The sequence below is a fragment of the Lathyrus oleraceus genome, chromosome 5, assembly GCF_024323335.1.
Source record: "Lathyrus oleraceus cultivar Zhongwan6 chromosome 5, CAAS_Psat_ZW6_1.0, whole genome shotgun sequence".
NCBI lineage: Eukaryota > Viridiplantae > Streptophyta > Magnoliopsida > Fabales > Fabaceae > Lathyrus > Lathyrus oleraceus.
The window spans coordinates 283,624,502-283,651,129 of NC_066583.1; the positions used below are offsets into that span (position 1 = coordinate 283,624,502).

A 26,628-nucleotide genomic window follows, 5' to 3' on the forward strand; every position below is an offset into this window, starting at 1 on the left:
ACCTTGAATTTCGGTGGCACTCGCACACCTGGGACCAGCCCCAAGTCAGCAACATCTACTCCCAGAAGATTCTGTCCTTCCACTGCTTTCAACCTCTCTTCCAATCTTCTAAACATGGGGTCCAGGCCAAAGTCTTCCTGAAGCAAGGGGAACTGATCATCCTGACCATCCTGAATAGGTTGTTGATCTAGGTTGATATGCGGGATCGGGATAGGCCCCGGTCCATTGGGACCATTAGCCTCTCCTGCTGGAGGATCAGCCAACGTCTCCGGTTGAGTAATAGGGGGATCCCTTTGTACCAACGATCTAAGCTCCTGCTGTCCTTGTGCCACCCCTTGAACCAAGTCCATGAACTGATTCATGCGAATCTTCATCTCGGCGAGCTCTGCTTGTAGGCTCTCCATTGCTCTCTGTTGATTCCTTCGGGTACCGTATCGGTGAATACCTGAGTCAGCTATCCTGCTAGTGGGACACCAAACAAAATGAGAACACTGCAGCGGTACCTGTTATGCAAAATATGACAATGAATATGTAAATGCAATGACATGTTTATCAATTCCAAAAGGTATTCTACCCCCTTGATTCCAGTCTCACATCAGGCGAATAGTGCAAGAAGACTGAGTCATGGATAAACCTCTGAGATCAAGATGCAACAAAGGGAAACCAACATACAAATGAGTTCCAGGAAAAGGGCCTTAGCCAAAAGTACATCAAAAGAGGATCCCCACAACAAGCCTGTGGATTATCACTTAACAACAAAACAAAAGGTAAAGGGAGGAACATAAACCAAGGATCAGCCTCCTGTATACAATCCATAAGGACTGCTCCTCACTTCATCCAGTAATACCACCGTGTCGGGATGACCTGGAGATTCTGTCAAATGCCGGATAAGCAGATTCCTCTTGTGAATGATCCCATCCAGGTCGTTGATGTGTTCTCTGTAGTAATTCCCATCATCTTCTCCGAATACCTCTTCAAGTCTGGATTTCTTCAAACCTGCCAACCCCTTGAGTTCTTCAATCTGTCCTCGAGCCTCATTGAGTTGATCTGTGATGTAGCCATTAGTAGAACGGGCGCACATAAGCTCATTGTTCTTCCCCTTCAGCAAAGTCGTCAATTTCTCTATTTGACCAGTCAGTTCGGCTACTGTCTCCTCCTCCTTTGCCCTCCGAGAAGTTGAAAATGCATCCCATTGCTCCTGCCACCCAGCTAATTTACCATGAGCATCTACTAACTGCTGCTTGACTCGCCTCAACTCAGAACTGGATGATCTCAAGGCTTCGTCTGTCTTCCTGAAGAAGTCCACCTCCACAGCAAATTTCCTCTCTGCTTCCTTTTGCACTCTGACGGCTTCCCCCTTCTGATATTCTGCCTCCTGGAATTGATGCATGCAGTCTTGCAACTTCTCACTTAACTCTGAGTTCTTGGTTTGAAGTCCCTCCATGGCACTCTTCAACTTGTCATACTCCTCTCGGCTCACCATTGTTGACTGCTCAGGAGTAGGTGGATACAAAGGTTCTTCAATAGGGAACGGCAGACCGAACTCTTCGACTCTTCCTTGAAGCCACTCTTCATACCGAGGGTAAGTTCTACAATCTCCTTTTCCAAGCACAGTTCTTCCCTTCTTGATCACCTTGAGCCAGGCCTCAGCTGCCTTACGGGATACCGTCAAATCAGGCGAAGAATGGAAAAACAGAGATTCTTCCACATCCTTTTCCAAAGGCGGAGCTCTTAAAGCATATCCAAACTGCCTAACTGCTAGAGAAGGATTATAGTTGATTCCTCCCCTTCTTCCTACCAACGGAACATTTGGGAAGTTCCCACAACTATGAATAATATCTGCCCGAAGCAAGCTCCGGTCGGACCACCAAGAAATATCTTCAGCTCTCAACCCCATCAATCTCTTCGACCAACTCAACGAGTCCTTGACATTAACGAACACTCCTGATTTGGGTAGGTGAGAACTGAACCACTTATAAAACAAAGGCGCACAACAATTCAACAACCCTCATTTTCTATTCTTATTTCTGTGGTGCACTGAATGAAAGAAATCTCCTAGCAAGGTCGGTACTGGATTTCTCAACACGAAGAGGCGTATTGCGTCCATGTCCACGAATTTGGCAACATTAGGGAACAAGACAATCCCATACACACAAAGAGCCAACACAGCATTGAAACCCCTCTGGTTACCGTCTTCTAGTTTCTTCTTTGCTTCTCCCAATAAGAAACTCAGATGAAAACCACTAACTTCTCCCTTCTGACACATATTAGCCTTCCAGACTGATTCCTCCAAATATGTGGCTGAAGCAACCATGCTGAGATCGGGCAGAAACTCAGAACTGTAGAACAATAACTGTGACCTGATAGGAACTCTGAGAAAACTGGCAATCTCCTCCAAAGTAGGGACCAAAATATAATCCGGGAAAGTGAAACCTCTCAGTGGAGGGTCATAGAACTGTAGCAGTGTGAATAGGGCGTCATGTTGATCTTTGGAAAGAACCGTGACGAAACTTAGAATCAAACCGTAATCCTTTCGGAATCCTTCTAGGGAATCAGGATCCATTAACCGCATCAACTGTTGGATGGGCTCCCAACAGACCACCGGAAACTTGTAGGCGACCAGTCTCTTTCTGCCAATATCCATCTTCAGAAAAACCCCGACCGGAATCAAGAAGAAGATTTAAACCCCCTTGAAATGGATAAACATGTGTTAAATACTATGAATGCAAATGATGTGATGATGCGAATGCAATGCAGTGGTATGTCAATCAGGATTGCTGTATCTGCTTGAACATCTGTCGGGTTACACTGTCTGAAGAGAGAACCACTGAGGAATATAATACAAGATCAAAGCTCTGCTCCAGAAAACCGGGTTGGTTGGAGGTTAAGGTTTCCTGAATTTAGCCCGCCCCTCACTGGTAGGTTCTAAGAACAGAAGTTCGTCAACTTCAGCCCTTCAGTCGCGAATAATACGTTTACCACTGAAGGTTTGGCATTATTACGGGATAAAAGACCTCCACTGACTCCCCTCAACAGGACATCCTAAAGCAAGTTCCCAGTCTCGGGGTCCTCGGGTTGATCGGCGAGAATGCGCCCACCAGAGCTAACATAATCACGTCTCGGAGGAGAGGCCTCGACTGAGTTCTCGGGAAATGGTCACCAGAGTCGACAATTTCTAAAGGAACATCATGTCGTTACGGAACATCCGTAGGACATAATATATCCGAGAGAAACCTCGTCTGGGTGTGGTTCTTCACGAACGACTTAACGTAGCAACATGCCACGCAAGCCTCATGATCATCCACTCTAAAACCTGTGTGTACACTCAAGCCTGGGTAATGGGCTTATCTCTCGTAGAACATCCCATCCCAACAAACAAACAACAGCTCCAACAGATACAGCAGATGAATGCAAGCAAGTAAGTAAATAAATGTACAAAAGCATGAACACCCAATAAATAAGAAAATCACACAACCTAGGAGGGACTCGCTTAGGGAAGATGGACCAGCAAGAGGTCAACTTCTTAAAGTCCCCAGCAGAGTCGCCAGCTGTCGCAACCTGAAAAATACAGTGCGAAAAAAAACAACCGGCGAAAGAAAAAGACAGGAGAGTCGCCACCGTGCGTTATTTATCCCAAGGGAGGGAAAGGAAACGCTCGAAGTAAACCTGAAAAAGGAAAGGACAAGACGGGGTCTCGCAACCAAATCTTGGGTTCGGGAGTCGGTTATGCGAAGGGAAGGTATTAGCACCCCTACGCATCCGTAGTACTCTACGGGATCCACTTGTGTAGTTTTCATCTAAAGGGTGTGGGTTTACCTAATGTGTTCATTTACTAAAAAGGTTAAGAAATGACTCGCGCGGATGTCGCATCCACTGCATACGTATCTCATCTGAATATGAGAATCAGAGTCTTCGTAGCTCGGCTGACCTATGGGTTAAGGGTTAGTGTGCTCGCTAAGACATCGCGTCTTATGCCTACGTATCTCATCTAGAATGAGAATCAGAGCAAGCCGTAGTTCGGCTAACTACGGGGTTATGGATTGGGTTTTGGACGAACAACGTCACTACGCAATCTACCGGATGCTCGACCTTTGGAGACTTACTCGCCTGTAGTAGAAGGAGTAAACGTGTGTTATGGTTTTTAGGGTTTGGGATGCTCGAGGGCAAACAGGCAGTCCTTGACGAAGGAACCGCGCTACCTGTGGGGATACGAATACAAAACACAAAACATGTATCTCAAAGTAAAATGCCACCAAGGGGCTCAAACATTGCCTCCTATCGAGGTCTTCCAGCTAAGAAAGCGATAAAGTACGAGAAAGGGAAAAAATTACCACACGGATAAAGATCCGAAGTTACAGCAACTAAAAGATTAGCAACCCTGAGATCTCTCCAGCTAGACCATCAAAGAAAATCAGTCAATACGAGTAGTCAGAATAAACCTCCGAATGGTATCCCTGCAAGAGTATATGAGTCCTCACGAAAACTCGACAAAAAGGTTAGACAAACAAGATGAGATCCCGGGAAAACAATGGCATGGCAACGCCAAAGATAGGTTAGAACAAAACAGAACAAAAAGCAGATACTGTCACGTTCGCGACTGCTTCGCCTAGCGAAGGCTTAGCGAAGCTTCGCTACAGGCTCGCCTAGCGAAGCGGCTAGCGAAGGCCTGCGGGTTTTGGATTCCTCCTTGATAACAGTTCGATCTCTATGATCCGAAACCCTGTGGTATCCAACTCATAAACGAAAATGATTAAAACATTCAAGATATTGTTATACATATTCATACACAAATATAAACCCGTGGGCAAAACCAGATGTTACCTCATATATTCACAATATTCAAATTCGAGGCGTAAAGTAGTAGGAACAAAGGCATACCTGATGAGAGAGACTGATTAGGATTGAATGGTGCGGCCGGATCTGCAAAGTAGCAGTAGGGTTCGTATGAGGCGAAGTGAACTTCTCAGAGCTGCCTGAAGGTTGCTGCAGAGTAGTTCCTAGGTTTCTTTCTCCAGTCTCTGGTCTTTTCTGTTCAGCCAGTGTTCAGGGTTTATTTCATTGACTACTCTGGTATTTATAGGTCAAATTTCGCAGCTTGTGGGCTTTGAACGAGGACAGCTCAGGCCCAAAACTTTCTGATATTTCTGAAATGTGCGTCCTTCGCCTAGCAAAGGATTTGCTTGCCTAGCGAGCATGACAGTACTCTTCGCTAGGCGAAGCATCTGCTCGCCTAGCGAGCATGACAGCTCAGCAGCAGATTCTCGCTTCTTCCAGCTTGGCGATTTGCACGGTGAATAGGCCTCATCTGGCCCTGTTGGTAGTACCTCATGTCTTTTCCTTGTGTTGACTGACTATTTGAATAAAACTCACAAAGTGTCCTGGATGATGTCCGAGCTTCTTGGAGCTAATCCCGATTGACATGATGCAATGTGGTATGAAATGCTAAATGACCTAAAAATGAATGCATGAGTGAGTGTCATACCCCGATTTTGTCCTGATTTATTTTTCTCACGGATACCACGACATATTTTTAACCAGCAAACCTTGATTTCCACATCTCTTTGTAATGGACTTGGGCCAAGTCATATATAGGAATCTAAACCCTTTAAAGTTCTATGATCAACACGGCACAAAACTTAGTTGCTTGTGGGACATCCTCTCTTGTCATGTTATAGCCCCACCACATATTGTCACGCACTCCATTCACAAAATGCCCGGATTGATTTCAAATGGTGCTGTGGTCCATAAGTACGAGTTGTAAATTATTTTGTTTGAGTGTCTTGTTTGGTATGTGAGCGCATCATTTTTTGGTCCTTCACAAATCTCAAGTTGATCCATTCCCATGTTTATTGTGATCCCTCTACGTGCAATGGTTCATAATGTGGCAAAGATATCAAGATCCAAATAAAACCAATAGAATTTCATTCAAAAAAACAAACATCATTACAATCCGTCAAGTTGCATCATTTGAAACAAAAATATGGAGTTTGGTATTATTTACAAAAAAATACAACCCGTCTCTATACCAAATTATCCATCCTAATTCTAATCACCTCTGAAAGTGAAATCTTTGGACAAGTCATTGGTGAGTGGACACTTTGTTCCAACCATCCGGCCATAAACGTAATCGTGCCATGTAATGTGTCGCCAACGTGAGCCCTGCTATGAACACACCAGCAAACGTAGCCAAATCAAGGTGAGGCTACAAATGATCCAAACTACAACACAAGGCAAGCTGTGAAATAATGATGTCGCGGCGAAGGCGAATTGCAGCCGGGTTCAACCTCCGGCAAAAGCATCTTGCATACAACACTAATTTGAGAAATTCCATTTTACAAAATCATCATTACAAAATCATAAGGAATTGACAAATCCTCTACAAAGGTTGGCCAAATTCCAACAAACCAGCTATTGACCATTTCCTAAAAAAAAAAGACCTAAACCTCAATTGTTCATGCTCCATCACCAGAGTTCAGAATCACTTTTTTTTTGCAGCTTTTTCTCCAAGCCTTGGCCAAGCCCCTTGTGCGACATTGAACCTGCAAAAACGCCTAGCATGATATCATTATTACTATGCCAAGTTATCCATGACCAAATAAAACAATGGCATAACATAGTTGAGTGATTACGGCCACAATCCAAAACAGACCAGCTCGCTGCAGGTATAATGTAGCATACCATGTCACATAACGTCGTCAATTTACAAACCACACAATCATCCAAACTTTTCCAACAGGTGCATGCTGTGACGTAATCTTGCTGTAGAATCCGGATACAGGTGCTACAACCACTAGCCGAAATACATCATAACAAACATCCAGCAATGCATCAGCAGCAACAAAGACTTGCAAGAGTCGTGCACAAAGATACCAAACCTGAAAAATCAAGAAAGTTAAAGCCTACAGATTTTGAACTCAATATGAGAATTTGGGAAGGTCAAAACTTGACTGGATTGGCTGAAAGCCCTGCATAGGTTGCCCCGAAGTATTGTCGGGCAAATACTCTGAGAAGGTTGATATTGAGAGTGCTGAAGCGCTTCTGTGTGCTCTGTTGATTGGTTGCTTTCCAGGGAAATTCATTGGAAACAGTTTTTGAGGCTAATAAGATTGTCAAATTAGATTTCCAAGCAAGGATATGGGAATCAATATCCAAACCTGCATATCACAAATGCATCCTTACAAAAGCACCAACCTACAAAAGTGAAATTCATTTCAGTACCCAAAACAAAAATAATCATTACCATAGCAAAATTTCATTCAAATTCTAACACAACAGCTAACAACATCACATTTCAAGTTAACAGGTTTTTCAGCATATGACTAACCTCATGGTAATAGAATCACGGAGCACAAGCCTACAACCATTGGCCAAAACCGCATCGATACGTGAATATTGTAAACCTGCAGAAGCCAATACTAGCCTACATCAAGCCAAAATATTGCAGACAAATGGTACAAAAATAGCATGGCGGTATCCCTGTCATGGGGTCATTCACCTCCACTCTATGGATTAATTAAGCTAACTGCAGTGAATGAAACCGATGCGATGTTCCAACCTGCAAAACAACCACAAATTATAAGAAAGAGCGAAATCAACATAATTTACAGCAGATCCAATCTGGGCATAGGCAACACGTGACCAAATTCCTTTCCCATGATATGGAAACAACCTTGATAACCATTTCAGAAGTGTGATGCACAAGTCATCATGAACCGTTGGTGGGAGATTGAGAAGAGTAAAGCTGTAAAATCCAAACCAGTAAAAAACTTGTCATAAGGATATCATACGTGGTTAAAATAGAACAATTACTGCAGTGAAAAGTAAAAAGAGAGGGTTATTGTAAGTTCACTACAGACAAAACCTTACCATTTGAAGGACCACACCGATTTGAAGCACCACTAACTCTGAGAAATTCTGCTACCTAACGGAATGATTCTCCCACTAATTTGCCAAGCTCATGAGAGAGGAATTCAAAACCTCGTACATCCAAAGCTCTATATAAGGACCCTCCATTGTTAGGGTAAGGATCCGAATTTCTGCGCCGTTACTCTGGAGAAATCATTCCAAAACCCTAGTTAAAAAAGCTCTGTTTTGAACTTGTTGAGATTTTCACACCGAAGCTCAACAAGCTCGAGCTAGATCCCTGTCAAAACCGAGACAAACCCAAATCATAAAGAAGAACGGAAGAGGAGAGGAAGCGTAGAAAAAGGAGGATCCAAAGCTCAGAAGGAAGAAAAGGAGAAGGAATCAAAATACCTCGAGGTTGGATTATATCGCCGGTACGCTCGTCGGGAACTCTATTTTCCGGCGAGCTTCGGATCTCTTCCTTATGCATTAAACCTATTGCTTTTTTTTGTATAAATGATTGTGCATGCCTTTTACCATACTGTTGCGATTTGTTTTGGTTGTTGGTGAATCTTAAGGTTTGTTTGTGTGCGTTTGAATTGGTGGCTTAAGGATAGTTTTGTTGTTATCGATTTAAGTTGATAGGTTTAAGGTAAGTGTTGGAGGCACTTAAGGGTGTAGAAGTTCCGTTTAGGGATTTAGAGAGAGGATTGAAAAAAGGTTTAAGGTATTCACGGTTAGGAAGAAGAAGAAGAACTAAGGAAGGAGATTCTAAGAGAAGTGGTCCTGGTTAAGTGAAGAAGTCTCGTTTTTGACCCAACTATAATTAATGTATCTCTTGAACTTTCTATCTAACAAATGACAAATATTTTTTAAAGTGAGTTGGTGTTTAGTCTCCCCATGCCTCGGGAGTACACGTACAGAAAGGAGGAATAGGGACTATTGGGTTTCTTTATGGCAATTAGATTTACTATTATTATTGAAAATTAAGGTTAATTAATTCCATTTGGGAGGGATGCTGACAGTTACACAAGGGAAATAGGTGTCTTTTCCCATTCTTCCTCCTTGCTTTCGGCACCCTTCCGTTTTGTTGGCACATGATAAAATCCAATTGGACCGGGCTTCCACACATCCAGTCTGTTTGAACTTCATTTATTTTTATTACATTACGTTGATATTCTATTCATATGTTTAGATAATTAGGGTGGTAATAATAGTAGCAAAAATAGACTATTGTTTGGATTCGATTTCGAATTATGTTTTTAACTCCTATTAATATACGTGATTGATTGAACGGATAGTTGAATATCGATAGATAAATAAAAACTTATTCTATTTAAGTTAAAACCTTAATCCAATATCAAGTAATTTACTTAAAATCCGATTAATCTTAATAAATTCTTTTCGTTATTAACGTATTCTTTAAAATCTTAATTTAATTTTGAATGAAAAGGAGAATAGTAAGCTTCCGCTTTACTACCTCTCGACTATTCGAATAATTGGCGTACGCCATATTGCTCGAATTGTCGTCATTTAATTAAAACCTTAAAAAACTCTATAAAATTAAAATCATTTTTCCAATTTAATTATTCTAATATTCTCTTAAAATTATTTAATAATGTAATTTTGAATGAAAAGGAGAATAGTAAGCTTCCGCTTTACTACCTCTCGACTATTCGAATAATTGGCGTACGCCATATTGCTCGAATTGTCGTCATTTTAATTAAAACCTTAAAAAACTCTATAAAATTAAAATCATTTTCCCAATTTAATTATTCTAATATTCTCTTAAAATTATTTAATAATGTAATTTTGAATGAAAAGGAGAATAGTAAGCTTCCGCTTTACTACCTCTCGACTATTCGAATAATTGGCGTACGCCATATTGCTCGAATTGTCGTCATTTAATTAAAAACCCTAAAAATTCTATAAAATTAAGATTATTTTCTCAAATTAATTACAAATTCTAAAAACACTATTTAAATTAATCTTGAATGAAAAGGAGATTAGTGAGCATCCGCTTCAGTATCTCTCGATTATTCGGATAATTGGCGTACGCCATATTGCTCGAATTTTTGTCATTTAATTAAAACCCCAAAACTCCTTAACTAAAATTACTCCCTCGATTAATTACAAATCCTAAAAGTATTATTTTAAATTAATCTTGAATGAAAAGGAGATTAGTGAGCATCCGCTTCATTATCTCTCGATTATTCGAATAATTGGCGTACGCCATATTGCTCGGATCTTCGTCATTCAATTTAAACCCTAAAAATTCCATAAGATTAATATCACTCCTCCAAATTATTTATTAATTCTAAAAGCCTTATTTTTAATAATTAATTTTGAATGAAAAGGAGAATAGTAAGCTTCCGCTTTATTATCTCTCGATTATTCGAATAATTGGCGTACGCCACATTGCTCGAATCTTCGTCATCAAATTAAAACACAATCGATAAATTCAAAACATCTTCACAAATCAAACTTAATTCCTCGCCCCCGTGCGACCAACAACTTAAAAATTCTTTTCAAAAGAACACTGTTAATCCTTTCTAACGCGCATAACAAACCAATGCTTAAGCCTCCGCCGAGAGTATACAAGCCAGCGTTTAGCCTTTAGAACGCGATCTCCACAGTCGTTCATTAAAAGACACCAACAAAAACCGTAGTTGCCCGAACTACGAATGCTCTGATTTCCTTATTATACCATAAGGATACGTAGGCAGGAGATTGCTGTATCTTCGCGAGCACACTAATAAAAAACCTCCCTTTTCCCATTTTGAGGTCTTCATCCATCTCTATTATCAATTCTAACTATTCGAAGAAAGCGAATAACATTTAACTAACATTCAAATAGCAAATTAGACTAAAAGGTTCCCGTTGAGTGCAACGGACGTGAGGGGTGCTAATACCTTCCCCTTGCGTAATCGACTCCCGAACCCGAATATGGTTGCGACGACCATTATTCTATTTTTCTTAAAGGTTTTATCGATATTTTCCTATTCCTTAATTGGAATAAATAAAGTTCGGTGGCGACTCTGTTCGAACATAAATTTTTCCGCGACCATCGCGAGGAATCGCATTTTTTGAGGTGCGACAGATGGCGACTCTGCTGGGGATACTGCTCCAAGCTAGAGAGAGTCAAACCTAACTTAGTCAATTTGCTATGAATGTTAGAATACCGCTTTCATTTGCTTTTGTATATCTTAATGTATTATTTATGTTATATAATTTATTCTGCTATTGTGTCGGGTGATCTATGGTACTTGGCATATGTTGTGAGATAAGCTCCGTACCCGAGCTTTGAGAAGAACTTAGAACCCGGAGTTGTGTAGTATTGAACCGGGGGGTGTACACCTCATTGGGACAATACGAGAACTCTACCTAGAGTAGATCTGTTCAGGGTTTCCATCATAATATGGCTAGCCCATCATTGCGAGGAAACGTTGAACATGGTCCATGACTATGGGAACCTCATCTTAAACTGAAGTCCATCTTCATGATTGGCGATCGTGTAGTATTGAACCGAAGGGTGTATACCCTGTTCGTACAATACGAGGATCCCACTTAGAATAGACCGATTCAGAACTTCCATTTCAATGTGGCTAGCCCATTATTGCGATGGAAGACTGAACTTGGTCCATGACTCTAAGTTCTTATCATGAAAATGGATAACCTTAGAGCAATCCTTGTGTGTGGGGTAGAGAACATAGAACCTCTTTATAGGGTGTACCATATGATACTCGTGATATCCTGGATCCTAACTATACCTGAATTACATTTCCTTTGCATACCTAAATACAAAATTTCATGCATTCTCATCTCATCAGCATGAATTGCATATCATCTCCGTAAACAAAAAACTCATCCCACCATTTGTCCATAACCTCAAGTTGGATTCCCGACATTCGTATCAGACTTGAAGTAGTTCTGGAAAGCTTATGGATCCATTAGAGCAAAGTCACATTGCTTTGAGAGGAGATGTGGACTCAATAAAAAACCAGGTAGACCAACTTGTGGAGGCAATGATAGCTTTAGCAAAGAGAGATGACAACGTTCAACAGACCGCAGTTATTGAGAATGAAGTTCCGCCTCCAATAAATGATCTTACCCAACCTCGGCCTGTGCAAACCCCAGTTAATAACTCGGTTGTACAAGAACGTCATATTGTTCGAGATAAGGGTTCCTCATATCATGATGGTGTTGAGTATCATAGCTTTGCATTCTCTGTGCCAGATTCACATGGAACAAGTCTATTGGTTAATATTGAACAACCACAAGATGATGAGATTGCTAAAAGATGCCGTGTGCTAGAGAAAAAGCTCAAAGCCTTAGAAGGACGAGATACTATTGAACAGGGTGCCTTAGACATGTGTTTGGTACCTGGCCTAGTTATACCCCCAAAATTCAAAATACCAGAATTTGAGAAGTACAAAGGGGATAGCTGTCCAAAGCACCATTTGGTGATGTTTTGTCGAAAAATGACCTCTCATGCCCACGATGATAAGCTAATGATTCATTATTTTCAGGACAGTTTGACTGGGGCATCATTGAGTTGGTATATGAAGTTAGAAAGGAGTCGCATTCAGTCATGGTTGGACCTAGCTAACTCCTTTTTGAAGCAGTACAAATACAATTTGGACATGGCTCCCGATCGCAGGCAGTTGAGAGCCTTATCTCAGGAAAGCAACGAATCCTTCAGAGGGTATGCCCAAAGATGGAGAGAGTTAGCAGCTCGCGTTGAACCACCACTCTTAGACAAAGAAGTAATGGAATTATTCAGGGATACATTGCAAAGTCCTTGCTTCGAAAGGATGATTAGCAGTGCAGCATCAGACTTCGCTCACTTGGTATCAATTGGAGAACGCATCGGGCATGGCCTTAAAAGTGGAAAAATCCAATGCGCCTCAAATAGCCAGAGCATAGAGAGTGAATCTATTCCCAGTTCCCAAAAGGAAGAAGAGGCTGAAATTAATGCAGTTTGGGAAGCTCCACAAGCTTCACACCAGACAACATTCTCTCCATATGGTCAGTATCCTACAACTCAAGGACCTCCTCAATATCAACGATGGATTCCACCTCAACAGCCATACAAACGGCAGAATACTCCGCATCAGCATCGTCAACATGCTCAACAAAGGCCAAGGAAGCCAGAGAGACACATTGATCCGCTTCCAATGCCATACAGTCAATTACTTCCATATTTGATCAAGAGAGGATTGATAGTGCCAAAGGAGATAAAGACAGTAAGTCCTCCATATCCGCCAAGTTTTGACGCCAACTCCCGATGTGACTTCCATGCTGGGGCACAAGGGCATTCAACTGAAGACTGTAAGGTGCTCAAAAGCAAGATACAAAATCTGATTGATTCCAAGATGTTCTCACTTGTGCCTCGAAGCTTGCAAATCAATAATACTTTTTCGCCTAGCTATGGGGGTCCATCAGTCCAAACTGTGGAAGAGATTTTCGAGAATAGGTCTGAAGATGATTGTCATATTAGTCTCGACGAGCAGAGCTACCACCACTATGAAGAAGGATAGCCCAACAGTGAACCAGGCATGAGAGAGATTCCTCTACATTGGCAATCATTTGGCTATTCATCGCATTTCATTTGTATTTTTCTTTGCATGTTAAGTACTTATCTGCTTTCAAGTATTGTTGATTTCCTTTAATGGTAATATTAATGAAATTATTATGCATGTTTTGAACGAATCCTTTCGTATTCACTCATTTTTTCCATTGATATAAAAAATATTTCTCCCATCCACTTATCAAACTGTTGTTTTAGCAAAGATTGAAGGGAGAATGACGAAAACGAAATACCCATAATTGTTGATTGTATGCTTTCGGATAAAACCTTGCTGATGATGTACAGGCATTGTTTCAAATCCCCAAACACTGGAGAGATAAGGAGTTAATCCCTAGTCAACCACTTCGAGCCTAGAAGTAGGAGTTCTTTCGGATTTACAAAACCTTATGTTTAACCCGGGGTAGGGTAGTGTTCAGTTAATCTAACTATACATTTGGATTACAAGACAAAATATCTTATATATGGATCAACTACATGCCATACTTCGTACACTTCCTAAAATGTCGAAGGAACCTTGAAATATCCCAAGATTGATGTAGGTTGTTCTTGAAAGACCCTTGACTTGGCAGTCATAATAAAAAAAAATCAAAGAAATAGCCCGCTAAGTCGAACACCCAAAAAGGAGACTTATGCAAAAATTAGGGCAATCCCGATGGACTAAAAAGCTTCAAAAAGCAGTCCAGGCAAAAGTTAGGGATCAAAGGAAAATCAAAAGAGGTCATGAAAAACCTCAACGAAATAAAACAAGCTTCAATGACCACCATGTCAAGAATCAAAGGGTCACCAACATTCATGAAAAGCAAAATAAGGTGACTGCCATTTCAAGCGAATCTTGGACCCTCATCTTTACACTGCCAAAAGTCGAACGTGTGTGTTCACTTAACTGAACGTAGGATTGGAGATCATCATGAAGAAGGGGTGGGTTAAAAAATTGAGCCTTACATCCTTTGTTTCAATAACCATGAACCAAGCCACGTTACAACCCTCAAAAGACCTAATTGAGGTAGGGTTTATTCTGAAAGCATACTACAACAAGGTTGCGTAAACTGACTCCTAAATATTTGCTAATCACCTGTATTGGCATCATATTCTCATTGTATCTTTCGCACTAGCTAAATCAGCAATGCGTTTGAACTAATGGTTCATTCGTCACACACTATCACATCACCTCAATAAATGATTTTTCAAATCTGCATGAATATCGCATTAAAATTACCATTGATTAAATAAACAATTTTAACTGCAAGTAAGTACTTGACGTCAAGAAGCTTCAAAGAAGCAATCAGAGAAGAACTTGATCATTTGTCAAATGTTGACCCGAATCAAGACTACTTCCTAACCCTATGGATTAGGGGCATGGTATCCAATGATTAGAAACTGATCAGACTGAAAGAAATCTCCAAGCATCAGTGGATCAAGGAGGCAAATTATTACGACATACTCAGTCAATCTGGGGCACACCTTTCAAAATCTCAATCAAGGGCAAAACACTGCAAGACTCATACACTGGGGCAAAATTTGGTTCAGTCCATGGTATAGTCATTCCCAGGGTTTCCTTTCAAAGGAGAATTCCTTCAAAAACCCTACAGGTCGGGGCAGACAAGTTCCAAAGAGCCTTGGGGCAGAGCAAAAGCATAATCATCGTGCATTGATTACGTCGCTACGCTCACAAAATTATTTATAAACCATCAAGGCATATCAGGCAAAGAAGTTGAGGTTCTCTCAAGAACAAGCACAGAGTCTATCAGCAAATGATCAAACTTGGGGCACCAAAAGCATCCACATCTATCATTCAATCATCACATCGTCAAAAGGTCGGATGTCGGGAAGTCAAAACCTTTCACAAACCAAAGTCCAATCCAAATTGGCAATTACCAAAAAAAAGTCCAATCCATATTGGCAACTACCAAAATAAAAGTCCACTTTGTTGGCATCCTCCAAAACCAAAGTCCAGTCCATATTAGCGACCATTGAAAGTCCATTTTGCTGGCATCTTCATAAACTCAAATCCAATCAACATTGGTACCCAGAAAGTCTCACCTTCAAAAGGGAGATCAATCCAGAAATATTCCAATTACCCAATTGCATTCCCACTTGCATCACATGCGCCATATGCATCAATTACATACATAATTTTCCTACCAAATAGGAAGATTCACCAAGAAGTAATCATATCAATCATTGGCATCCATATGCATAACCTCATACGATTCGCATTCCTATATGCACAGTTGAATATCCCCAGCAAATGCATAATGCATACACCTCAGGCATCCTCCCATGCATGGCATTCCCACCCAAAGTGGAACATCACGCGAAAATCAAACATAATATGATAAGGATCTAAGGTCATTCACATCTATCCAAGATTTTCCTCATTTTCTCAAATAAAGTAATTACCCTACATACGCTCATGGAATCATTTCCTGGCCAGTCATTTCTCTCAACTTCGTGGGTGATAGTGATATTCCCAACATTTTCTTTGCTACCGTTGCTCCCCAAGCAGAGGTTACCATAAAAGTCTCTTATGAGCTTCTCCCCTGCAGGGCTTCTTCAGCATATTTCCTCTCTGCTTCCTTTTGCACTCTGACGGCTTCCCCCTTCTGATATTCTGCCTCCTGGAATTGATGCATGCAGTCTTGCAACTTCTCACTTAACTCTGAGTTCTTGGTTTGAAGTCCCTCCATGGCACTCTTCAACTTGTCATACTCCTCTCGGCTCACCATTGTTGACTGCTCAGGAGTAGGTGGATACAAAGGTTCTTCAATAGGGAACGGCAGACCGAACTCTTCGACTCTTCCTTGAAGCCACTCTTCATACCGAGGGTAAGTTCTACAATCTCCTTTTCCAAGCACAGTTCTTCCCTTCTTGATCACCTTGAGCCAGGCCTCAGCTGCCTTACGGGATACCGTCAAATCAGGCGAAGAATGGAAAAACAGAGATTCTTCCACATCCTTTTCCAAAGGCGGAGCTCTTAAAGCATATCCAAACTGCCTAACTGCTAGAGAAGGATTATAGTTGATTCCTCCCCTTCTTCCTACCAACGGAACATTTGGGAAGTTCCCACAACTATGAATAATATCTGCCCGAAGCAAGCTCCGGTCGGACCACCAAGAAATATCTTCAGCTCTCAACCCCATCAATCTCTTCGACCAACTCAACGAGTCCTTGACATTAACGAACACTCCTGATTTGGGTAGGTGAGAACTGAACCACTTATAAAACAAAGGCGCACAACAATTCAACAACCCTCATTTTCTATTCTTATTTCTGTGGTGCACTGAATGAAAGAAATCTCCTAGCAAGGTCGGTACTGGATTTCTCAACACGAAGAGGCGTATTGCGTCCATGTCCACGAATTTGGCAACATTAGGGAACAAGACAATCCCATACACACAAAGAGCCAACACAGCATTGAAACCCCTCTGGTTACCGTCTTCTAGTTTCTTCTTTGCTTCTCCCAATAAGAAACTCAGATGAAAACCACTAACTTCTCCCTTCTGACACATATTAGCCTTCCAGACTGATTCCTCCAAATATGTGGCTGAAGCAACCATGCTGAGATCGGGCAGAAACTCAGAACTGTAGAACAATAACTGTGACCTGATAGGAACTCTGAGAAAACTGGCAATCTCCTCCAAAGTAGGGACCAAAATATAATCCGGGAAAGTGAAACCTCTCAGTGGAGGGTCATAGAACTGTAGCAGTGTGAATAGGGCGTCATGTTGATCTTTGGAAAGAACCGTGACGAAACTTAGAATCAAACCGTAATCCTTTCGGAATCCTTCTAGGGAATCAGGATCCATTAACCGCATCAACTGTTGGATGGGCTCCCAACAGACCACCGGAAACTTGTAGGCGACCAGTCTCTTTCTGCCAATATCCATCTTCAGAAAAACCCCGACCGGAATCAAGAAGAAGATTTAAACCCCCTTGAAATGGATAAACATGTGTTAAATACTATGAATGCAAATGATGTGATGATGCGAATGCAATGCAGTGGTATGTCAATCAGGATTGCTGTATCTGCTTGAACATCTGTCGGGTTACACTGTCTGAAGAGAGAACCACTGAGGAATATAATACAAGATCAAAGCTCTGCTCCAGAAAACCGGGTTGGTTGGAGGTTAAGGTTTCCTGAATTTAGCCCGCCCCTCACTGGTAGGTTCTAAGAACAGAAGTTCGTCAACTTCAGCCCTTCAGTCGCGAATAATACGTTTACCACTGAAGGTTTGGCATTATTACGGGATAAAAGACCTCCACTGACTCCCCTCAACAGGACATCCTAAAGCAAGTTCCCAGTCTCGGGGTCCTCGGGTTGATCGGCGAGAATGCGCCCACCAGAGCTAACATAATCACGTCTCGGAGGAGAGGCCTCGACTGAGTTCTCGGGAAATGGTCACCAGAGTCGACAATTTCTAAAGGAACATCATGTCGTTACGGAACATCCGTAGGACATAATATATCCGAGAGAAACCTCGTCTGGGTGTGGTTCTTCACGAACGACTTAACGTAGCAACATGCCACGCAAGCCTCATGATCATCCACTCTAAAACCTGTGTGTACACTCAAGCCTGGGTAATGGGCTTATCTCTCGTAGAACATCCCATCCCAACAAACAAACAACAGCTCCAACAGATACAGCAGATGAATGCAAGCAAGTAAGTAAATAAATGTACAAAAGCATGAACACCCAATAAATAAGAAAATCACACAACCTAGGAGGGACTCGCTTAGGGAAGATGGACCAGCAAGAGGTCAACTTCTTAAAGTCCCCAGCAGAGTCGCCAGCTGTCGCAACCTGAAAAATACAGTGCGAAAAAAAACAACCGGCGAAAGAAAAAGACAGGAGAGTCGCCACCGTGCGTTATTTATCCCAAGGGAGGGAAAGGAAACGCTCGAAGTAAACCTGAAAAAGGAAAGGACAAGACGGGGTCTCGCAACCAAATCTTGGGTTCGGGAGTCGGTTATGCGAAGGGAAGGTATTAGCACCCCTACGCATCCGTAGTACTCTACGGGATCCACTTGTGTAGTTTTCATCTAAAGGGTGTGGGTTTACCTAATGTGTTCATTTACTAAAAAGGTTAAGAAATGACTCGCGCGGATGTCGCATCCACTGCATACGTATCTCATCTGAATATGAGAATCAGAGTCTTCGTAGCTCGGCTGACCTATGGGTTAAGGGTTAGTGTGCTCGCTAAGACATCGCGTCTTATGCCTACGTATCTCATCTAGAATGAGAATCAGAGCAAGCCGTAGTTCGGCTAACTACGGGGTTATGGATTGGGTTTTGGACGAACAACGTCACTACGCAATCTACCGGATGCTCGACCTTTGGAGACTTACTCGCCTGTAGTAGAAGGAGTAAACGTGTGTTATGGTTTTTAGGGTTTGGGATGCTCGAGGGCAAACAGGCAGTCCTTGACGAAGGAACCGCGCTACCTGTGGGGATACGAATACAAAACACAAAACATGTATCTCAAAGTAAAATGCCACCAAGGGGCTCAAACATTGCCTCCTATCGAGGTCTTCCAGCTAAGAAAGCGATAAAGTACGAGAAAGGGAAAAAATTACCACACGGATAAAGATCCGAAGTTACAGCAACTAAAAGATTAGCAACCCTGAGATCTCTCCAGCTAGACCATCAAAGAAAATCAGTCAATACGAGTAGTCAGAATAAACCTCCGAATGGTATCCCTGCAAGAGTATATGAGTCCTCACGAAAACTCGACAAAAAGGTTAGACAAACAAGATGAGATCCCGGGAAAACAATGGCATGGCAACGCCAAAGATAGGTTAGAACAAAACAGAACAAAAAGCAGATACTGTCACGTTCGCGACTGCTTCGCCTAGCGAAGGCTTAGCGAAGCTTCGCTACAGGCTCGCCTAGCGAAGCGGCTAGCGAAGGCCTGCGGGTTTTGGATTCCTCCTTGATAACAGTTCGATCTCTATGATCCGAAACCCTGTGGTATCCAACTCATAAACGAAAATGATTAAAACATTCAAGATATTGTTATACATATTCATACACAAATATAAACCCGTGGGCAAAACCAGATGTTACCTCATATATTCACAATATTCAAATTCGAGGCGTAAAGTAGTAGGAACAAAGGCATACCTGATGAGAGAGACTGATTAGGATTGAATGGTGCGGCCGGATCTGCAAAGTAGCAGTAGGGTTCGTATGAGGCGAAGTGAACTTCTCAGAGCTGCCTGAAGGTTGCTGCAGAGTAGTTCCTAGGTTTCTTTCTCCAGTCTCTGGTCTTTTCTGTTCAGCCAGTGTTCAGGGTTTATTTCATTGACTACTCTGGTATTTATAGGTCAAATTTCGCAGCTTGTGGGCTTTGAACGAGGACAGCTCAGGCCCAAAACTTTCTGATATTTCTGAAATGTGCGTCCTTCGCCTAGCAAAGGATTTGCTTGCCTAGCGAGCATGACAGTACTCTTCGCTAGGCGAAGCATCTGCTCGCCTAGCGAGCATGACAGCTCAGCAGCAGATTCTCGCTTCTTCCAGCTTGGCGATTTGCACGGTGAATAGGCCTCATCTGGCCCTGTTGGTAGTACCTCATGTCTTTTCCTTGTGTTGACTGACTATTTGAATAAAACTCACAAAGTGTCCTGGATGATGTCCGAGCTTCTTGGAGCTAATCCCGATTGACATGATGCAATGTGGTATGAAATGCTAAATGACCTAAAAATGAATGCATGAGTGAGTGTCATACCCCGATTTTGTCCTGATTTATTTTTCTCACGGATACCACGACATATTTTTAACCAGCAAACCTTGATTTCCACATCTCTTTGTAATGGACTTGGGCCAAGTCATATATAGGAATCTAAACCCTTTAAAGTTCTATGATCAACACGGCACAAAACTTAGTTGCTTGTGGGACATCCTCTCTTGTCATGTTATAGCCCCACCACATATTGTCACGCACTCCATTCACAAAATGCCCGGATTGATTTCAAATGGTGCTGTGGTCCATAAGTACGAGTTGTAAATTATTTTGTTTGAGTGTCTTGTTTGGTATGTGAGCGCATCATTTTTTGGTCCTTCACAAATCTCAAGTTGATCCATTCCCATGTTTATTGTGATCCCTCTACGTGCAATGGTTCATAATGTGGCAAAGATATCAAGATCCAAATAAAACCAATAGAATTTCATTCAAAAAAACAAACATCATTACAATCCGTCAAGTTGCATCATTTGAAACAAAAATATGGAGTTTGGTATTATTTACAAAAAAATACAACCCGTCTCTATACCAAATTATCCATCCTAATTCTAATCACCTCTGAAAGTGAAATCTTTGGACAAGTCATTGGTGAGTGGACACTTTGTTCCAACCATCCGGCCATAAACGTAATCGTGCCATGTAATGTGTCGCCAACGTGAGCCCTGCTATGAACACACCAGCAAACGTAGCCAAATCAAGGTGAGGCTACAAATGATCCAAACTACAACACAAGGCAAGCTGTGAAATAATGATGTCGCGGCGAAGGCGAATTGCAGCCGGGTTCAACCTCCGGCAAAAGCATCTTGCATACAACACTAATTTGAGAAATTCCATTTTACAAAATCATCATTACAAAATCATAAGGAATTGACAAATCCTCTACAAAGGTTGGCCAAATTCCAACAAACCAGCTATTGACCATTTCCTAAAAAAAAAAGACCTAAACCTCAATTGTTCATGCTCCATCACCAGAGTTCAGAATCACTTTTTTTTTGCAGCTTTTTCTCCAAGCCTTGGCCAAGCCCCTTGTGCGACATTGAACCTGCAAAAACGCCTAGCATGATATCATTATTACTATGCCAAGTTATCCATGACCAAATAAAACAATGGCATAACATAGTTGAGTGATTACGGCCACAATCCAAAACAGACCAGCTCGCTGCAGGTATAATGTAGCATACCATGTCACATAACGTCGTCAATTTACAAACCACACAATCATCCAAACTTTTCCAACAGGTGCATGCTGTGACGTAATCTTGCTGTAGAATCCGGATACAGGTGCTACAACCACTAGCCGAAATACATCATAACAAACATCCAGCAATGCATCAGCAGCAACAAAGACTTGCAAGAGTCGTGCACAAAGATACCAAACCTGAAAAATCAAGAAAGTTAAAGCCTACAGATTTTGAACTCAATATGAGAATTTGGGAAGGTCAAAACTTGACTGGATTGGCTGAAAGCCCTGCATAGGTTGCCCCGAAGTATTGTCGGGCAAATACTCTGAGAAGGTTGATATTGAGAGTGCTGAAGCGCTTCTGTGTGCTCTGTTGATTGGTTGCTTTCCAGGGAAATTCATTGGAAACAGTTTTTGAGGCTAATAAGATTGTCAAATTAGATTTCCAAGCAAGGATATGGGAATCAATATCCAAACCTGCATATCACAAATGCATCCTTACAAAAGCACCAACCTACAAAAGTGAAATTCATTTCAGTACCCAAAACAAAAATAATCATTACCATAGCAAAATTTCATTCAAATTCTAACACAACAGCTAACAACATCACATTTCAAGTTAACAGGTTTTTCAGCATATGACTAACCTCATGGTAATAGAATCACGGAGCACAAGCCTACAACCATTGGCCAAAACCGCATCGATACGTGAATATTGTAAACCTGCAGAAGCCAATACTAGCCTACATCAAGCCAAAATATTGCAGACAAATGGTACAAAAATAGCATGGCGGTATCCCTGTCATGGGGTCATTCACCTCCACTCTATGGATTAATTAAGCTAACTGCAGTGAATGAAACCGATGCGATGTTCCAACCTGCAAAACAACCACAAATTATAAGAAAGAGCGAAATCAACATAATTTACAGCAGATCCAATCTGGGCATAGGCAACACGTGACCAAATTCCTTTCCCATGATATGGAAACAACCTTGATAACCATTTCAGAAGTGTGATGCACAAGTCATCATGAACCGTTGGTGGGAGATTGAGAAGAGTAAAGCTGTAAAATCCAAACCAGTAAAAAACTTGTCATAAGGATATCATACGTGGTTAAAATAGAACAATTACTGCAGTGAAAAGTAAAAAGAGAGGGTTATTGTAAGTTCACTACAGACAAAACCTTACCATTTGAAGGACCACACCGATTTGAAGCACCACTAACTCTGAGAAATTCTGCTACCTAACGGAATGATTCTCCCACTAATTTGCCAAGCTCATGAGAGAGGAATTCAAAACCTCGTACATCCAAAGCTCTATATAAGGACCCTCCATTGTTAGGGTAAGGATCCGAATTTCTGCGCCGTTACTCTGGAGAAATCATTCCAAAACCCTAGTTAAAAAAGCTCTGTTTTGAACTTGTTGAGATTTTCACACCGAAGCTCAACAAGCTCGAGCTAGATCCCTGTCAAAACCGAGACAAACCCAAATCATAAAGAAGAACGGAAGAGGAGAGGAAGCGTAGAAAAAGGAGGATCCAAAGCTCAGAAGGAAGAAAAGGAGAAGGAATCAAAATACCTCGAGGTTGGATTATATCGCCGGTACGCTCGTCGGGAACTCTATTTTCCGGCGAGCTTCGGATCTCTTCCTTATGCATTAAACCTATTGCTTTTTTTTGTATAAATGATTGTGCATGCCTTTTACCATACTGTTGCGATTTGTTTTGGTTGTTGGTGAATCTTAAGGTTTGTTTGTGTGCGTTTGAATTGGTGGCTTAAGGATAGTTTTGTTGTTATCGATTTAAGTTGATAGGTTTAAGGTAAGTGTTGGAGGCACTTAAGGGTGTAGAAGTTCCGTTTAGGGATTTAGAGAGAGGATTGAAAAAAGGTTTAAGGTATTCACGGTTAGGAAGAAGAAGAACTAAGGAAGGAGATTCTAAGAGAAGTGGTCCTGGTTAAGTGAAGAAGTCTCGTTTTTGACCCAACTATAATTAATGTATCTCTTGAACTTTCTATCTAACAAATGACAAATATTTTTTAAAGTGAGTTGGTGTTTAGTCTCCCCATGCCTCGGGAGTACACGTACAGAAAGGAGGAATAGGGACTATTGGGTTTCTTTATGGCAATTAGATTTACTATTATTATTGAAAATTAAGGTTAATTAATTCCATTTGGGAGGGATGCTGACAGTTACACAAGGGAAATAGGTGTCTTTTCCCATTCTTCCTCCTTGCTTTCGGCACCCTTCCGTTTTGTTGGCACATGATAAAATCCAATTGGGCCGGGCTTCCACACATCCAGTCTGTTTGAACTTCATTTATTTTTATTACATTACGTTGATATTCTATTCATATGTTTAGATAATTAGGGTGGTAATAATAGTAGCAAAAATAGACTATTGTTTGGATTCGATTTCGAATTATGTTTTTAACTCCTATTAATATACGTGATTGATTGAACGGATAGTTGAATATCGATAGATAAATAAAAACTTATTCTATTTAAGTTAAAACCTTAATCCAATATCAAGTAATTTACTTAAAATCCGATTAATCTTAATAAATTCTTTTCGTTATTAACGTATTCTTTAAAATCTTAATTTAATTTTGAATGAAAAGGAGAATAGTAAGCTTCCGCTTTACTACCTCTCGACTATTCGAATAATTGGCGTACGCCATATTGCTCGAATTGTCGTCATTTAATTAAAACCTTAAAAAACTCTATAAAATTAAAATCATTTTTCCAATTTAATTATTCTAATATTCTCTTAAAATTATTTAATAATGTAATTTTGAATGAAAAGGAGAATAGTAAGCTTCCGCTTTACTACCTCTCGACTATTCGAATAATTGGCGTACGCCATATTGCTCGAATTGTCGTCATTTTAATTAAAACCTTAAAAAACTCTATAAAATTAAAATCATTTTCCCAATTTAATTATTCTAATATTCTCTTAAAATTATTTAATAATGTAATTTTGAATGAAAAGGAGAATAGTAAGCTTCCGCTTTACTACCTCTCGACTATTCGAATAATTGGCGTACGCCATATTGCTCGAATTGTCGTCATTTAATTAAAAACCCTAAAAATTCTATAAAATTAAGATTATTTTCTCAAATTAATTACAAATTCTAAAAACACTATTTAAATTAATCTTGAATGAAAAGGAGATTAGTGAGCATCCGCTTCACTATCTCTCGATTATTCGGATAATTGGCGTACGCCATATTGCTCGAATTTTTGTCATTTAATTAAAACCCCAAAACTCCTTAACTAAAATTACTCCCTCGATTAATTACAAATCCTAAAAGTATTATTTTAAATTAATCTTGAATGAAAAGGAGATTAGTGAGCATCCGCTTCATTATCTCTCGATTATTCGAATAATTGGCGTACGCCATATTGCTCGGATCTTCGTCATTCAATTTAAACCCTAAAAATTCCATAAGATTAATATCACTCCTCCAAATTATTTATTAATTCTAAAAGCCTTATTTTTAATAATTAATTTTGAATGAAAAGGAGAATAGTAAGCTTCCGCTTTATTATCTCTCGATTATTCGAATAATTGGCGTACGCCACATTGCTCGAATCTTCGTCATCAAATTAAAACACAATCGATAAATTCAAAACATCTTCACAAATCAAACTTAATTCCTCGCCCCCGTGCGACCAACAACTTAAAAATTCTTTTCAAAAGAACACTGTTAATCCTTTCTAACGCGCATAACAAACCAATGCTTAAGCCTCCGCCGAGAGTATACAAGCCAGCGTTTAGCCTTTAGAACGCGATCTCCACAGTCGTTCATTAAAAGACACCAACAAAAACCGTAGTTGCCCGAACTACGAATGCTCTGATTTCCTTATTATACCATAAGGATACGTAGGCAGGAGATTGCTGTATCTTCGCGAGCACACTAATAAAAAACCTCCCTTTTCCCATTTTGAGGTCTTCATCCATCTCTATTATCAATTCTAACTATTCGAAGAAAGCGAATAACATTTAACTAACATTCAAATAGCAAATTAGACTAAAAGGTTCCCGTTGAGTGCAACGGACGTGAGGGGTGCTAATACCTTCCCCTTGCGTAATCGACTCCCGAACCCGAATATGGTTGCGACGACCATTATTCTATTTTTCTTAAAGGTTTTATCGATATTTTCCTATTCCTTAATTGGAATAAATAAAGTTCGGTGGCGACTCTGTTCGAACATAAATTTTTCCGCGACCATCGCGAGGAATCGCATTTTTTGAGGTGCGACAGTGAGGAGGGCAAATTTTGGGGTGTTACAGGTAGTCTACTATATCTAACTGCCAGTAGACCTGATATTGCCTATGGAGTTGGTGTGTGTGCTAGATACCAAGCAGAACCCAAAGTGAGTCACTTAAATCAAGTCAAGAGAATTCTTAAGTATATAAATGGGACTTGTGACTATGGTATGCTATACTCTCATGGCTCTGAGCCTGTCTTATCTGGGTATTGTGATGTTGATTGGGCTGGGAGTGCTGATGATAGAAAAAGCACATCAGGAGGATGTTTCTTTTTGGGAAACAATCTCATATCGTGGTTCAACAAGAAACAGAATTATGTATCATTGTCCACTGCAGAGGCTGAGTACATAACAGCTGGAAGCAGTTGTTCCCAACTGGTATGGATGAAACAGATGCTGACTGAGTACAATGTCTCACAGCATGTCATGACATTGTTCTGTGACAATCTCAGTGCCATCAATATTTCAAAGAATCCCATCCAACACAGTAGGACCAAACATATTGACATTAGACATCACTTCATCAGAGATCTGGTGGAAGACAAAGTGATTACCTTGGAACATGTAGCTACTGAACTACAACTTGCTGACATATTCACAAAGGCTTTGGATGCTACTCAGTTTGAAAATTTAAGGGGCAAATTGGGAATATGCCTTTCTGAGGAATTATAGCAACTAAGGATGTTAGGAATGTATTGTTTAATATTTCAAACTATTAAACAATTGAAAGTGTGCTCTGATTGGTCAATAGATCATAACTATTTCACTTGCAACAAGTGTGTTAACAAGATGGTAGGGGGATATCTTAACATGAAACATCCTATGTACCTGCGGGAGTTAAGGAACATGTTCATGCAGGAGTGGTTCAAGATGTCATACACAAAGTCATGGCATCTGATAGGGTTGTACCTGCTGTGAAGCAAGAGTGTGTGTCTACTTGATCAAAGCTGTGAAGCAAGATCAAGTGGGTGCTGTCTTGATCAAAGCTGTAAAGCAAGATC

The 26,628-nt window shown here is 40.7% G+C and overlaps 1 long non-coding RNA gene across 1 annotated transcript; it reads right to left on the reverse strand.

Moving 5' to 3' along the window:
- Positions 1-6,513: 6,513 nt before the first annotated feature.
- LOC127083916 (uncharacterized) lies at positions 6,514-23,448 on the reverse strand. The gene is made up of 7 exons (XR_007788582.1): positions 22,935-23,448; positions 22,545-22,727; positions 22,348-22,419; positions 22,174-22,233; positions 22,003-22,078; positions 6,679-7,191; positions 6,514-6,551 (listed from the first exon to the last, which is right to left on the reverse strand). It is a non-coding gene; the product is annotated as an uncharacterized LOC127083916 (long non-coding RNA).
- Between the last annotated feature and the right edge of the window lie 3,180 nt (positions 23,449-26,628).